The 14,914-nt window shown below is 38.2% G+C and overlaps 1 protein-coding gene across 2 annotated transcripts in view; it reads right to left on the bottom strand.

Annotated features, from left to right (window-relative positions):
• The window catches only part of PCDH9 (protocadherin 9), a 726,934-nt gene that overhangs the window by 656,591 nt on the left and 55,429 nt on the right, over positions 1-14,914 (bottom strand). The window lies entirely within an intron of this gene.

Genomic DNA, 14,914 nt, shown 5'->3' with positions numbered 1-14,914 from the left:
AGTCCTGACTTTGAAGGGGCTCTTCTGTACCTTCATTAGGAACAGCATATTCTGCAGTTTGAATGCATGGAAATGTTTCTTGGCCTTTTTTTTAGTCCATGCTTCACTTGATACACTAAGAATTGGCATGCACTTCCCTGTACCTTCAGTCAGTATATGCCTCCTTTCTCATCTGCTGCCTGCTGTATCTGCCAAATTTCTGGAAGATTCAGTTCAGAGTTGACTGCCAAGAGGTCCCTGACCCTCAGAGTTCTTCCATGTTCTGCACTGCGGCTGAACACAAGGCATTTAACCTCTCAGCTTTGATTTTTGTCACTTGTAAAATGAGGAAAGTAATCTTTAGTACCTGCCATGAAAGAAGTCAATATTTATCATTGATAACTAGAATGTACAGTCAAGCTATCTCACTTGGGCCTACATCTTGCTTCCATCAAAATCAATGCAAAGTTCTCATTGACTCAAGGAGCGCATGTATACTTGCTTCTTTATGAACCCAGAAATTCTGTGATAACTGAGATATTAAAGTGCTGGTAGTCACTGGCTTTTAGATAAACTTCCAGTAACAGTCATGACTTATCGCCACTACTGTCTCAGAAAAGAAGAAGGAGAATTAATTCGATTTTGGTTTTATCAGAGAGGTAAACATTATTTTTTTAAAAAAAGAAAAGCACTGCAGGAGTTGTAGATTGTTGCATGTATAAAAGCCGATCCTGTTCACACAGCAGTCACTCAGAGTGTGAACTGGCTTCAATGCAATAAGGGTAAGACTTCTATTAAATGTTGTGTTATCCCACGAATTAAATGATTGTAAGATTTCAATCTAGTAACACCAGTCTGCCCAAATCTGGAATCACAGAGGGATGGTTTTTTTAATAGACCAGTGAATATTATGACTCATCATTGCTCACTGTAAGCTACTTTGTTTTCCTCCTTTCTCTCTCGTTTAATGTTTAAGAGACAGTAACAACAAAACAAGCTTTTTCACCCCAGGACTTTCAAGTCTGGAAACACAACAGAAACAGAACAAGAAGGCAATAATATACAATAACAGTGGGAAAACCACTACTTAGCTGGACAGGATCCTGTTTTGACTTAATTTTAAAGGTTCTGTAACTGTTTTTCTGAGGGACTTTACGCTAGTTTGGAAAAGTATCTCACTTCAGGAAGAGTTCAGTCAGAAAAGAAGAAAGGCATGTAAAAGTCAATAGTGGAGGTATTTCTAGAAACTACACATTAGCATTGAGTTAGGTGACTTAACAGTACAGCCAGAAGTCATATCATGTCACCTCTACAGAATTAGTTAGAACCTCTGTCTTTTCAAACAGGATATGAATTTAATGTTTGCTGGATAAGACCAAGCATGTTTACCTAAGTATGTTCTTAGATAAACTTCAGAGTCACACCATGTCACAGAACTTAGGAAGATCCTGAGCCTGCCTTGACTCTATCACATTCAGAAGAAAAGTGAGCAAAATAAATACGCAAAAGTAAAAAACACACTCTGCTTCCTTTAGGCTGAGAGTATCATCCTTCAGCTAACTTCAAACACGAAGTCCTGAGTGTTTTCAGGGGCTCTATGCAGATGGAGAGGCCAGCCACAGCCTAATTCTCTGCTCCAGTGACAAAACAGAATAATGAATTCCAGGCCCGGTTCTGTCTGAGATGATAAAATTAACAGTATACTTCTTAGAGCTATGTACCTTTAGTATGTGAAGCCATGCTGTGCCATTCAAGCTGCTTTATCAATAAAAAAGCAAAACTGAAGGAATGCCTTTTTCACAGACCTTTTTCTGCTTTTATTTTACAGTGACAACATAAGGGCAGTCAAATTCATAGATTCCATGGACAGGTAAAAGAAGTTTTCAAATCTCTGATTAAATCAAGCTTCTTTCAATATGAAAAGACCCAAGCATTTTCCTGAAAATCTCTTCAGCTTCAAAATGATTGATGTCCCTGCTGAACGGCAAGACCGGAGAGCAATCTGCAGGCAGTTATGTCTAAAGAAAGGAAGAAAGGCAGGGAAGAAGGAAGAAAAGAAGGAAGGAGGAAGATAGCTAGTGTGTTTCTATATGAACATGCATGTGCACTTATGCGCAAATAATAAGTTTTTAATAAGGATTTTAACATATATTAATATTTGCAAGTAGCTGTAAGTACATAGAAAATTCAGCAATATATGTTGCTAATACTGGTGCCTTTTATAACGAGATAGATAGGAAAACAGAGAGATAGGGGATACCTCTGAAAAAGAAATGCCACTATGCAAAAGAATACAATTAGATTACAGGAAACATCTCAATGTCTGGAATTGACTAATACTTTCCCCTTTCAAAACTAAACACATATATACAGAGTATATACAGCTGTATGCTATTCACTGTTTTTCACTCACTGAAGACTCCTACCAAGGTAATGCACCCAGGTTGCATGTATATACATGGCTACAGAAAAAAAAAGCTCTGTTTTTTAACAGCGACTATTGTAATTAGACCTGTCAATACATGCAGAATTATCAGACGGTGAATATTAAGCATATTAACTCTTCAGTTACGGCCACTTTTTCTCAAAACTTTTCAAACACGCATGGTATCCTAGGGTCAGTCATGCTTGTTTTACCACATAACCAAGTGTCCCTTTTGGGTGTGATCTGCATTTGATTTAGCATCTACAGACTTTGCGTTCTGGATATCCACGATTAATCCCAGGGGTTTAGCCATGTCTATTTTATTATAAGACAGTAGAATTTAAAGCTGCAACATTTTTCCTATATAGTTCTATAGTTCTTATGTGAGAATCATGTCTATGAAGACACATGTCCATGTATACTTGTACTGACGTGAAATTAATTAAACAGACAGTATTATTGCCAACCATATTTTCTCTGATGCATTCATTATCTATTATGTTCAGAGGCACAGTTACATGGTAAACTGCAGAGAGCTGTTATTTAGATACACAACTGTACCTGGTTTATGTACAGCAAACACAACATTCTTTAAAACAAATGTAGAATAAAATATTTGCATAAATAATGAAAGATGTCTAAATTGATCAGTCTCATCTGTACTGTGAATGTATACCACAACAAGTTCTAGGTATTTGTTCTGAGCCTACCTGCAATCTCTCTTTTAAGCAGTCTTCGGGATCTTGTTTACACAAGAATAATGCAGAATAAATCTTACATTTATCCTTAAAATTTAACTTAAGCATATTTCAGGGGGAGGAAGGGGAATTCATTTCTATTATTCTTCTTTTTCTTTACTTAACAACTTTCTAATGTAAAATGTCTGAACAATGCAATGAGCAAATCTCTAAGACTCCATTATCCTTAGCGAGTTGTTCTGCCACTACGATGTACAACCAAGCACCTTCGTGTTTGCTGCCCTATATCCATGAATCTTGAATCCCTGGGTGCACAAGTGCCCCAGTTTCAATAGAATAAGAACATTTAAGAAGGGTTGGGTTTTTTTAGGTTAATTCTTTCTCTCAGTTTCTTGTTCAACATAAAGACTGATATACCATACGCGTTTTACCCTTCTTCACTTTTTGGTCTTTGATTACTAGAGAGGTGTCAGAGTAGCAACTGTTTGAGTGCTAAAGCGTTGACTCACAAGATTGAAATTCAAGTCCTTGCTCTGAAACAGACTTCCATGTGTTACCCTGAGCAAGCCATGGCAGCAGTGTGTGCCTCAGTTCTTAACTGTAAAATGGAAAACAGAAAAATCTTTAAACCCAAGCTATATAATATAATATAGTACGACATAGTACATTGCAGGATATGAAAGGCAATCATATCATATAGCAACAGTGGCTACATTCACACTGCAAATATAATTTAAGGCTAGTTAATCCCAGAGAGAAGGACATCTTTTTCACAGAAGTGTCACAGATTCCAATCAGCTGTAGTACCAATTGGCTATAAGTCACTCATGATCTTTGTATTGGCATCATTCTGCTTTAGGATAAGCTCTTTCATAACCCTGTGATATCTGGGTTTCTGCAGGAACTGCAGTACTGCAGGTATTTCAATTAATTTTAAAAGATCACAAATTTTTTTCAGCAATAAAAAATTCTATCTGCTTCTGTAAAACCCTTTGTTTCCAACCCTTTAATTTTTGGCATAAATTATCTGCCAATCTCCCTTCTCAATACGGAATGAAATATAGAATGGAAAGTAAACTGGAATAGGAAAAAAAGAAAATGGTGATGCCAGTGAGAGTTGCAAAAATGAAGCATTGATAAAAACACCCAGGATAAAAAGCCAGTGTGAAAGACACAAAAAAGAAAAAAAAAGGAAAAAAAGACTGTTGCTACCTGGAGTGGAAGCTGGATAGTGCTTGAGTAGCTGCTAATCAAATATTCACTGTTAAGCAAAAGAAGAAACTCACTGTAAAAAGAAAACTAAAGGTGCACAGGAAAGAGAAAGACAGCATGTCTGAAATAGGAAAAAAAGCCAAAGAAGAACACTATACATGTTAAAAGTCTCAGGGATTTGCCACATGCCGCATGGATGCATGGTGAGCAAGAAGTTCCCTTAATGCTCAGCTACACCAATTGTCACTGACTTCAACCAAAGTTCACATCATACCACGTCTCAGCCTGTCATAAGATCCTTAGTTGCATCTCCCATTATTTTTTGCCCTCTCTCAACTCAGCAAAGACATTCAAAGTTTTCAATCTGCCTTGACTCTGTCCATAGGTGCTTCCTTACAGTCATGACAGTTATAACTTGCTGAGAAGCTTCAACTTTGTCAGTGTATTACAGAGTACGGTTTTGAGCTCCACTAAGGCCTCTAATCTTTTTCAAACCAGCCCTGATTCTCATAGATGGAATAATACCTTGAGCTTCTTAAGCCAAGTTGTTCAGTGTAACTGAGCAGCATTAGTTTTTAGGGCACAGATGGCATTATCATGTCAGGAAGCAACGTATGCTATAGAAAACTGCCACCATTCACTGTGTCACTAGGTCGTAAGTGCTCCTCTTTCTGAACATTTAGGTGTAGTACTCAAGTCCTTCCTGCACTGCTCCCACTCCCCATTCATCACCAACCTGTCCTGAGAGGTCCCAGCACTGCCACACTGTAGAAACACACTCCTATTATTTCTTCATCTGTTATAAAAGCAGATGAAAATGTGCAAGGCAGCCCCTAGGACAGCCAGGGATGGAGGGATGCTCAGCACTGTGATGTCAGTCAAGCAGGACACCTAGATCCAGGCTTATCTCATCAGCATTCTTCTGCAGAGGATGTGCTGGCAAGGCAGCACAAGCAGATCGTCAGATTGGTCCACAATGCTCCCTATCTAGTAGCAGTCCTATTTGTGAAATATAAAAAGCATATACACACACAAAACCACGTTTCACAATGAGTACATTTTTATATGTAATTCTTTATGAAATATTTTCATTTCTAGAGAAGTAAAAGATACATTCAGCTGGCCCCAGGATGTGTTCTGTTCTCACATTGCTCTAAAATGTAATGACCAAGGCCAAGATTGAAGATGTAAACACTTGTATAGTTTGGCAGCAAAAATAGATTGAAATCACAGAATATTATTTATATTTTAATTTTATATGTGAATTTATATTTGGCTTTATGTGTGAATAATGGTACAATTACTTTTATTGAAGAAATCAGTGCTGGCAACTTTGGCTTTTATCTATATATTTTTAAAAACCTCTACAACACCACTATGACAAGAGTCTCTTTTCACATGGCCTTATTCCTGTTACAGCTCTGGATATTGCCATCTCAGGAACTAGAAGGTTGAGAGACATGTTTTTCTGCAGATGGCATGAGAGAAAAATTAAGATGTGACGTAGAGAAAGATGATAAGTAGCAACAGACTAATGGAGAACATTTTGTCCTGCTTTAGAGAAGCACATCAGGAACAGCTTGTTTTCATAGGGGATCTGAAATATAATCACTGGCACTATACAACTGCTGTAAGCATTGCTCTGCACTAATCACTACCATATTATTGTGAGTTTTGCTGAACATTTTGTAAAAGATACATTGCATTCCTATTTTTTGGCACTTATCAGGAAAATTAATCAGACATACCAAAAGCTCTAGACAATAAATAACTACTAAGTTGTACCTTTTAACATTCTTGTTATGTTTCAGAGATTTATTGCTTTTTATTTTAACTATCTATCAAGAATCAAAACACTGACTAATTCTGCCAAGTCAAAACACTAAATCTATGTATGGATTTCTTCTAGGTAAAGCACAATAACTGAATAGTGGAAGTAAGAGTTGTCTTTAATGCAAAAGCATCAAAGCCTTGAAGCACCTATTTCTAAATCTGCCACATTCATCCATTCTTGCCATAGAAAAGGAAAGCATTTTGAAGAATGGTTTTGTAAAATTATATTCACAAATTTCTATTCAGCTATTGATCCAGTATCCATACAGAGTCACCTACAAACACAAACCACAGGAAATCCATTTAAAACCTTCCCTTCCAAGTACATTGCTTTCCTTCTGTCTTGCCTTTTAAGGAGTAAAATAACACAACTACAAAACCAAATATTACCTGTCTGTCTAATTCTTTTCTTGGCAAAGAAGGAAAGAGAGAGAGAAGGGATTAAAACAACCAAACAAGCCTGAAAGTAATACTTGCTAGTCATATTACTGAATATTGTAGCGAGCGGTCTTCATTTAGTATTTAGATAACTGAAACCATCCAAAATCTGCAAATTCAGTTTGTATACATCAAACAGGTATATGCTGTGTATATATGACTGCTGTGTTGTGGGATCCCATAATCTGCCAAGCTTCTGGACCTGCTAAATATGAACTGCCCCTTCCAAAATCTGAGCAGATGCAAATATTTATTGAACAAATACTTAGCAATCTAATCACTGCTACCTGAGAAAACTGGCCATTAGGAAAGAGCCCTGACTCTCAAAATCATCGAGAGGGCAGCCATTTGCTTCAACAGGTCAGTATCGTACTTTGGTATAAAAAGAATTTAATTTCCACCAAGTTTGTTTTCAAAATGGAGAAGGAACATTATTTTAGTAAAGCATTGAGGGTCCCTTGTCTTCTGCCTATGGTTTTGGGTAGTTTTTTTGTGGGGTTTTTTGCTGGTTTTTTGTTTTGTTTTGGGGTTTTTTGTTGCTGTTGTGGGGCTTTGGGGATTTTTTTGTTGTTGTTGATGGTGGTGTTTGTTGTTGGGTTTTGTGGTTTCCTGTTGGGTTTAGGTCGTTGTGTGTGGGTTTTTTTTTTTTTTTTTTTGTGGTTTTGCTGTTTTGGGGGTTTTTGTTTTGCTATATATGGACTTGGACATGCAAAAAGAGTTAAGGAAAGGGTTTCCTCTAGTACACACGCAATTTATTCTCTGTCAGCCTTCAGTGCTGCTTAGAATTTGGGATGAGATCCCCTACAAACTCAACATTTGAGAGAAAGCTCACCACAGCCACTCGAGATCTTCTCAGTGCTGTTAATAGAAAATCTAGGTTTTGCCACTGTACCTTTTTCATCTGTGCCACATTTTCCTTAAACAAACAAACAAAAAATAAATCAGAAAAATGATTTTTGTTTGTTCCTTCCCTTCCCCTTTCTTCAGCTGAGGAAAATATGCTTCACTCTCTCAAAGCTCCAGTATAAATCTGAAAGCATAAATAGTGCCCTATATCTATTATAGAATCATAGAATAGTTTAGATTGGAAAAGATCTTAAAGATCATCTAGTTTCAATCCCCCTAACATGGCAGGACCACCTTCCACTAGACCAGGTTGCTTAAACCCCTTCCATTCTGTCCTTGAACACTTCCAGGGTTGTGTACATATATAAATTTGTATATGCTTCTATCCATATTCTATGACCAATTCTCTCTATATATAGACATGCATGCATATATATATATATATTTGTTTTCAAGCATGAAAGGAACAGGATTTCATTTTATTGTTCAAATAACATGTACTAGCTGCAGCAGACATCAAATTTCTCTGGCCTTTAGCCAACTACAGGCAAAAGTTTATTTGTATCAGCAACTGCAGCAGCCTAAGTAAAGGGCACCCTTGGGGTTTGGCTTGTGTAAGTGGGGCTGTTCATGATCACGGCACAGCAGGGCTAGCTCTTGCAGCAGAGGATGCTTCTGGGTCCTTTCCCACGTGCTCCTGTGCCGCTGCAGGGTGGCAGGTTGGTATAACGAAGGAACCGTTTTCCCAGAGGTGTTACGGTAAAAAGGCAAAGCCACTTGTACACCCTTAAGAAACGTTTTTCATCACTTCGAAAACACTATCTGTGGGAAGATGTTCCACTGACACATGAAACAAGCTTTCCCTCACCAAACTAGGAGTCTTAGGGATAAATGCTGAGTATGTGTGTGCATGCATGTGTGTGTATAACACCCAGCCTCTTAAATTTTAATCAAGCTCATACATAAGTTTCTCTGGTGGTGGTGAAAGTGTCAGAAATACCAAGCATGCACACACACCTCCCAGCAAATGAAACGCGTCAGCAAGTGCTATAATCAATAACAATATAATATTCTTTCCTAAATAATGGTAGAGCAGGAGAAGTGTGTAAGACAGTGATGAATTATTCAGCAGGTCTGCTTTGCTGCTACATTGTTCCTTCCATGCTTTAAGGTTTCCTACAGCAGGAACACCTGGCACAGCAGTCTGACTTCATCTTCTGAATGCCTAAGTCTCTTTCTTCCCTCATATAAAAATTTAGTTACCTAAGTGCCTAGAGCTTTACACTGCCTTCAGTGGCAAAATTCTGCTATCTCTCAAAGTTTTTATGTGCCTTATTTCCACTTGATACCTTCACACGGAGATTCGCTATGTATGTTAGCTGGGAGCTGCATATTAAATATTTTTAAAAGTAAATGCTTCAGACTACGGAGAATTGAATTCACGAGAGGGTGCATGACATTCTGGACAAAGTATTCATTAAAAGACACAAGGCAGACGCATTCAGCTGGTTAAAATGAAAGCCCAGGTTATGATATAGTTATTTAGACTGAACAGTAAGCTAGTTCCATGGAGCTAGGGTCTCAGTATAAGATCCTGTTTGCATTAGCTAGAATTCAGTACATACTAATTTAGTTTTGTTAAAAAAAATGGATGCAAGATATTTTCAGTCACCCAGTGCTATAAAAAAGCATATGCATTTTAAGTACATCTTGCAGTATGTAATTCAATGCAGATTATTGTATGACCTTTAGAACACTGAACAAGTGTTATTATATGCATTCAAATACTATATATGCAAAACTATAGTTCACAGAAGGAAGGCAGTTTCTTCAAGAAGAACAGGAAAAAAAAAACCAAAACTTTTTACAATCCTAAAGAAAAGTTAATGCATTTTATTTCTGTTGTGTTTATTTAAGCTATTGTGGAAATTATTTAAATCTTCTCCTGAGTAGCAACACATTTGTATCTAGAGATGTTCATCTAATCTGTCATTCTGCTAGAGATGGTGAGATCCCTCTTAACGCATTTCATGTGCTGTGCACAGCTCACTTTTAAATGCCACAAGCAATACAAATCTGTCATCTCTCCTTGGGAAGCTGCCTGATTCTGTAATACAGCTTACCACTAAGTAGTTTCTCTGATACTCAAGCTATATTTCTCCTGCTTGATTCATGTTCTACTTCCCATTACTTTGTGTTAACTCCCTCTTCCCCTGCTATCAAACGAAGGAGGTTTGATTCCTACCTGTACTAAACGTTAACTGCTGTGAATGGAGAAGCAAGAAATAAATAACCGCCTACCTCAGGTCACCTCTGTGATCTGCCCGCTGTCACACCATTCCTTTGACACTTGCTGCCATCCACTGCCAGAAGCAAGACCTTTGCTGTGACCCCAAAAAGGTATTTTCCTCTTCTAGGAGATAATGCTGGATCACTGCTGAAATACCTCAGCACTCATGGAGGAATATGATGTGCTTAAACAGACAGCAAATTAACTTTTGAGCTCTTGCATAAGAAAAGTTTATAGCAATGGTCTCAGGCACAGACAAAACCATTTGGTGCCACCAGCCTCTCAGTGGCTGATCTACGAGCTCTTGGTGCAATCATCAAACAGCACTGCTGCTGAGAAGCAGAAAGGCTGCACGTGGAGTAAGGTCACAAGGTTTTGACCTAGATCTCAGTCAGCAGGAAACTGCATCAGAAAATAAAAATTGGATGTACCTCAGCTCCCTTGACAAAAAGGCTACAGGCCCGAGTGAATGAGGAAAATAAGGTGCAACCTTGCCCTTGTGCTGCTCCACACGCTGTACGAGAGGATGGAAAGTGACTGAGCGTTTGTTTGTCTGCAGCACTCTCTGTGATCATGCATTCAGGAAAAAAAGATCCCCAATGTCAGACAAACTGATGCTTTGAGCACAGAAAATAGCTATCTGACTCATGACCACTGAAACAGAAAATCCTTGTTAAACAAGCCATTAAATTTTCATAATAAAGTTTGGAAAAGTTGGCTGAGAAATCTATGCAAAAAACACTTATTCAAAACCACTTACGTGCAAACTATACTTTCCTACCAGAATCCTTTCTTGTCTCCCTCTGATTCCAGAACCTAAGAGACATGACCTGTCTAGTCACTAGATCATTAGAATAGGTTGGCAGAGAGCAATTTTCTTAGAGTGGCTTTATTAACTTTGCAAATGGGAATTAAATTTACTGCAGGTTTTCACAAATGCAGTTACTCTGGCAATTCCAGAACATGAAGAAGCAACAAAATGCATTAAATATAAATAAGCACATGAAGATCATAACTGTACCTCCCTGTATCAAAGTGAATGAGCAAATAATATCAGTTCTTCTACCTAGAAAATAACTGTTTTCCATAAATCTTACATGTCCTTAGGACAAAATAAAACTCTTGTTTCTGTTATATAGGGAAGCATAATTTATTGAAGAAAACAATGACAAGACTACATATGGAAATGTATCGTAAACTGCTATCTGCACTTCCTCAGTGAAATGATAACTCATGTTACACAATCTCAGGTGACAATTCAGATCTATTGCAACTACCATCTGCGTTTATCCAAACACTTCTAATATTAAATCATCACAACTATTACTTCACTCCTTCAAGTTCCAGTAAGATTTGTATATTAAATAGGGCTCATAAAACAAAGTTGTAATTTGCCAACTGAAAATGGTACAACAATGAAATGATCTAATCTTATTTTAAAGGGCTTTTGACAATGGCTGCAATAGCTCATTGTAACTATCCTATTTACATTACAGCATCTGCACAGAAAAGACTTTTTAATTTCTTAGATTACTGGATTTATTAGAAGCACTGAATTTACCAGTGATAGTTTTTCCTGTGACTTTTACAGGAATTTTCATTAGTATAGATGTAACTAAAGCAACAGAGGTTAATGTCCAAAATATTTCCTGAATATTAATGGATGCCCAGTACAGCTGATGAATAGAAGCAAAACTTCAAATTGCCTACTTCAGATGGACACTCAGAGTCAAATCTAATTCTCATTCCCACCTTGACACAGGCAGATCTTTTTCACACCAACAAGAATTTGCTTAAAAAAAAAAAAAGTGTTTGCAGGGAAAAAAGCCCTAGTGTACAAGGATACTTGAGGGAACAGATCATTTGCAACGCATCCTGCCATGAGGAGGAGACCTTGTAATGGGTGTCCAGGCAGAAAGTATGTTGAGATGGTAATGTGCTGGGTGGGAAGCTTTGTTAAGAACAGAGAAGCCAACCAGGAATTGAAATCATATTTTTAAAACTGACATAGAAAACCAGATGATAACTTTAAATGGCAAAAACATAAAAAAAAAAAGCATAAAAACAACATACCAAAAAAAAAAAAAACCCAAAATGACAAAAAGAAAACCAAAAGACAAAAAATACCCAACAAAAACCAAACCAAAAAAAAAAAACCAAACCACAAGAACCAAACCATGACAAACAGATGAAGATGTATATCTGTTCCCTCTTAGATTAACTGTAAGGGTTTCCAGAAGTACAGGAGGCCATCTGCTCTTCTTTCCAGTTACTTAATAGTTAGGAAAGACTTCCTTTTCACAGTTACTACACCAAGTAGAAACATTCCTCCTAAATTAACCAGTCTCACAAAACTGTATCTCCGCTACTAGGTTCTAGGAATTACGAGAAATATAACTCCAACTTCAGCAGAGTTCAAAGTTTTTTTCTATATGCACCACTTAGACACTTGTCTTAATGAAAACCAAGTAAAAAGCGTGTGTGTGTGTTGTTTTTTTAATGATCTGATTTGACAGGAAACTTAATATGCTTAAGGAGGCATGTGTCTATTTTCTACTATAGCTACAGATTTCTTGTGCAACTCTGGCCAAACCACTTAACCCAGCAAGCTTGCTAGCTCAGGAAAAGACAACTTCCCATTTCACAAAAGATAGGAACAACAGCTAAATTCATGATGAGATAGCACAGTGATAGGGCAACAACAGCTTCTAACCACATTTCTGATGTCACCGATATGGTATATCCATTCCTCAGCATCACACAGCAGCTCAGCCTCTGGAGAGTCCTTTCTTGAGATACAGATCTAGGCGATACAATTTCTTACACAGCAGTAAGCAAATTTAGAAGTCCAGTGCTGCATAGGAAACTACTTTGTCCAGAGGTTAATTTTAAAAACAATCAAACAATTAAATATAAAAATTCTTATTCCCCTGAGCAAATATTTTTGTGTTCAGTCAGGAAAAAAATAAAATTTAAAATTTGTGTAAGAAAAGGGGTTTGCCTTTGTATATACTTAGAAATATGTTCTTTCCACATGTATTAAATTCTTATTTAGCTGCAAGTACTTACAGACACTCTAAAACTGTTTAGAACACATTTAAAAAAAAAGACAAATGAAGATATGAAATCTGCATACACCAGCTGTAGACTGGCAGTACTCATTAAATAAAGGAAAAATCAGTTAAATTAGTTTTAAAACAATTTTCTTGCTATAATTTTTTCCATGGTTAATATGTAAAGATGTAATTTTCTCTCTAAATTGGAGAGAAATCAATTTGATAGGTGGACGACTCGGTGGATAAAGAACTGGCTGGAGGGCTGCATGCAAAGTGTTGTGGTCAATGGCTCAATATCCAGTTGGAGACCAGTAATGAGTGGTGTCCCTCAGGGGTCAGTGTTGGGACCAGTCTTGTTCAACATCTTAGTCGCTGACATGGACAGTGGGATTGAGTGATCCCTCAGCAAGTTTGAGGATGACATCAAGCTGTGTGGTCAGGTTGATATGCTGGAGGGAAGGGATGCCATCCAGAGGGACCTTGACATGCTTGTGAGGTGGGCTGATGCCAACCTTACGAAGTTTAACCATGACAAGTGCAAGGTCCTACACCTGGGTCGGAGCAATCCCAGACACAGCTACAGGTTGGGCAGAGAAGAGATTCAGAGCAGCCCTGTGGAGAAGGACTTGGGGGTGCTGGTTGATGAGAAACTTAACATGAGCCAGCTTCAGTGTGCGCTCGCAGCCCAGAAAGCCAACCGTATCCTGGGCTGCATCAAAAGAAGCGTGACCAGCAGGTTGAAGGAGGTGATCGTGGCCCTCTCCTCTGCTCTTGTGAGACCTCACCTGGAGTATTGTGTGCAGTTCTGGTGTCCTCAACATAAAAAGGACATGGAACTGTTGGAAGAAGTCCAGAGGAGGGCCACGAGGATGATCAGGGGACTGGAGCACCTCCCGTATGAAGACAGGCTGAGGAAGTTGTGGCTGTTCAGCCTGGAGAAGAGAAGGCTGCGTGGAGACCTCATAGCAGCCTTCCAGTATCTGAAGGGGGCCTATAAGGATGCTGGGGAGGGACTCTTCATTAAGGACTGTAGTGACAGGACAAGGGGTAATGGGTTAAAACTTAGACAGGAGAAGTTTAGATTGGATATAAGGAAGAAGTTATTTACTGTGAGGGTGGTGAGGCACTGGAATAGGTTGCCTAAGGAAGCTGTGAATGATCCATCCCTGGCAGTGTTCAAGGCCAGGCTGGACAGAGCCTTAGGTGACATGGTTTAGTGTGAGGTGTCCCTGCCCATGGCAGGGGGTTGGAACTGGATGATCTTAAGGTCCTTTCCAACCCTAACTATTCTACGATTCTACGATTATATAATTTTAATTATGTATTTCATCTGATATGGTATACAAATATATTTAATGCAATTTGTTTTGCTGCAGTTCACATTATCTACATTCCCAAACAGAAAAACAGTTCCTGAAATTTATAGCATCAAATCGAGAAGAAAGAAGGCCTATAAACATCTTTGCTCACAATTCATCCAACTTAGAAACATTTCAAAAGCTCTTTGAGGTTCAATTCATAAAGCTTCTGCCTCTGGTCTGTAAGAGTCGTGCTTCAGAGGTCTCCAAGTAAGATGCATGATGCATGCACAGAAAGATACGTGACTCTTTGTATGAACTGCTCTATTTTACAGCACCTTCACAACAAGATTTTAACACAGTGTGAAGCCTTTTGGCAGTACTGCAGTCAAAGTCTACATTTACCATCCAACTATTGGTAAGATTCATTCTGCATAATGCTATGACAAGATGTATACAACATTAAATTGCCTTGTGTAGCAAAGAAAACCCAATAATCAAATAACCCAACCATGAATCCCTGAAAAATGAAACATCTCATTTACTTTGCCTGCCTGATGGTGCTTTGGAGGTGCCTCTGTCCATTGAGTAGTGAATCAGTGACTACTAAGTTATTAATGTAGACAGCTCCATGAATTAGAATAGTTTCAGGCCAACATTTGTACATCATATCAGTCAAAGCACATAGGAAAAAATTGTCATAGAGCTTCTCCCCATCTCACATCTTCACAGTCCCCCCTTGCCTCAAAAACTGCGATCTTGACATACTAGCAGTCATTAAAAATACTTACGCAAATGATAATTGATTTGCCCAGATCATATTCTTCATATTCCTTGCT

Source organism: Lathamus discolor, chromosome 4 (genome assembly GCF_037157495.1).
Source record: "Lathamus discolor isolate bLatDis1 chromosome 4, bLatDis1.hap1, whole genome shotgun sequence".
NCBI lineage: Eukaryota > Metazoa > Chordata > Aves > Psittaciformes > Psittacidae > Lathamus > Lathamus discolor.
The sequence above is the reverse complement of the archived record's forward strand: the minus strand, read 5'-3'. Positions and strand labels throughout refer to the sequence as shown.